Raw genomic sequence first — 2,087 nt, 5'->3', positions numbered from 1 at the left:
CTTCCTCAAGGACATGGGCACACCTGGCTATCGGCCTGAACACGACAATCAGCTCATCTGCCAGTTGAACCAGACCCAGGTGCCAAACTGCAGTCAATTTTCATCAGTGAAGTGGAGGCATGTGTTTTTGCTTTTGGGGGAATTTTTTATCAAGTATCATCAGAGAAGATTATTTCCTCTTTTATCTTCAAAAACTGGAAATGAAGGGTCAAAGAAAAGACAGTAGATGGCCAGGCGTGGTGGCTCACGCCTGTAATCCCAGCGCTTTTGGGAGGCCGAGGCAGGCGGATCACCTGAGGTATGGAATTCGAGACCAGCCTGGCCAATACGGAGAAACGCCGGCTCTACTAAAAATACACCAGGTGTGGTGGCGCATGCCTGTAATCCCACCCACTCGGGTGAGGCGGAGGCAGGAGAATTGCTTGAATCCGGGAGGCGGTGGTTGCGATGAGCCAAGATCCTACCATTGCACTCCAGCGTGGGCAACAAGAGCGAAACTCTGTCTTAAAAAAAAAAAAAAAAAAAAAACACACAAAACACACACACACACAACAACAAAAGAAACAAAGAAAGAAAAAGAAAAGATGGTAGCTTCTGGAAGTCAGGGCGCGGGGCCGGAAGCTGAACGAGGGGCGACGCGGATCTCTTTGGGCGGGTGGCGGTTGCTGGGGCCGTCGAGGCGGCAGCGACTCTGCGCCCCCGGCTCGGGATGGAGACAGGGCCGCATCCCTGGCCTGGGCACTGCTGCAGGCCTCGCGGGCGGCTGGACATGAACCACGGCTTCGTGCACGATATCCGACGGAACCCGATCGCCCGGGACGACTGCGACAAGAAGGTGAAGCAGGCGGCCAAGGAGAAGGTGAGGACGCGGCACATGCCCGCGCCGACTGGGCCCCGTGAGCTAGACCTGCGGGTGTACCTGCTGCGACCAGGAGATGTCTCCGCCCACCCAAGCAGCCTAGACGCTGAAGAGTCGGGTGAAAGCAGCAGTAGTGCAGGCTCCGACCTGGAGCCTTCTGGCTGTCAGCTCTTCTGCTTGGAGTACGAGGCAGACAGTGGAGAGGTCACATCAGTTATGATGCAGCGGGATGAGATGTCGGCGCGCAAGCCTCTGGATCCACCCATGCGAGAAGCCCTCCAGTTGCATATCCAGAAGGAGATTGCAAAGCGCCGGAGCCGACACTGACGTTCACTGCACTTGGAAGAATTCTGCCAGTGAGCTCATACTTAGTTTTGGGGTACCAGGACCAGTTTGTCTGATCTTGAGACCCCCACAGCTGCTGCATCCATAGGGTGTTACGGGACTACACCTGGGCTGCCTTGCAGTCATTCTTTCTTATATGTTGACCCATTTGCCCAGCCTGATATTCTGGAATTTTTTTTTGAGAATTTTGTGTGGCTAACCTGGTGTCTAAAAGCAGCGACTCCAGGGAGAACCAGGATTTATGAAGCCTCATGCCCCACATGGTGCTTTCTCACCAAGGTCATATGCCTGACTGCTGCTGTTCCACTCAGCTGCATGAGCCCTGTTTGCTATTTTATGGTTCTTCTGTGCTTTTGCTCATTTCTGCCCATGTATTCATAGACCTTTTTTCAGCCCTTTTTCTTTGTTCCTTTCCTTCATCTTTTTGCCTCAGGTAGAATCTATTAGTTCTCCTCCCCCTTCAACATGACTGTGTACCTCCAGCTGCTCAGGACTTCGGAGGAGGTGGTGGTGGTGGCGGGGGAGGCAGGGGGAGGTTCTGGGGATCTACCCTTCTAACAAACTCTCCAGGTAATTGATACCAATAAAGTGGGAGACCTCCAAAAAAAAAAAAAAACAAAACAAAAAAAACAGTAGCTGATGTTCATGGCAAGCGCCTCTCATCACTGTCCCCTTCAAGGGAAAATTCCAGCGTTTTCTTCGTTGGCTGCCACCTTGTCTAAAATCAGCACATTCCATTGAGGAAGGAGTCCTGCTTTGTTGCACCTTCTGTCCTAGGGTTTAATGTTGGTGAATGAGTAACTAGCATATGTACAAGGCTCCCTAAGACTCCTGCGGTAGTCGACCAAACCTGAGGCAGGAGAATTGCTTGAACCTGAGAGAC

At 52.2% G+C, this 2,087-nt stretch overlaps 1 pseudogene; it reads left to right on the top strand.

Moving 5' to 3' along the window:
* Nucleotides 1-709: 709 nt before the first annotated feature.
* On the top strand, nucleotides 710-1,656 carry LOC104653037 (UPF0561 protein C2orf68 pseudogene; annotated as a pseudogene).
* Nucleotides 1,657-2,087: the final 431 nt, after the last annotated feature.

Source organism: Saimiri boliviensis, chromosome 5, assembly GCF_048565385.1.
Source record: "Saimiri boliviensis isolate mSaiBol1 chromosome 5, mSaiBol1.pri, whole genome shotgun sequence".
NCBI classification, from domain to species: domain Eukaryota; kingdom Metazoa; phylum Chordata; class Mammalia; order Primates; family Cebidae; genus Saimiri; species Saimiri boliviensis.
Note: the sequence above shows the minus strand (reverse complement) of the source record. Positions and strands in the feature narration are given on the sequence as shown.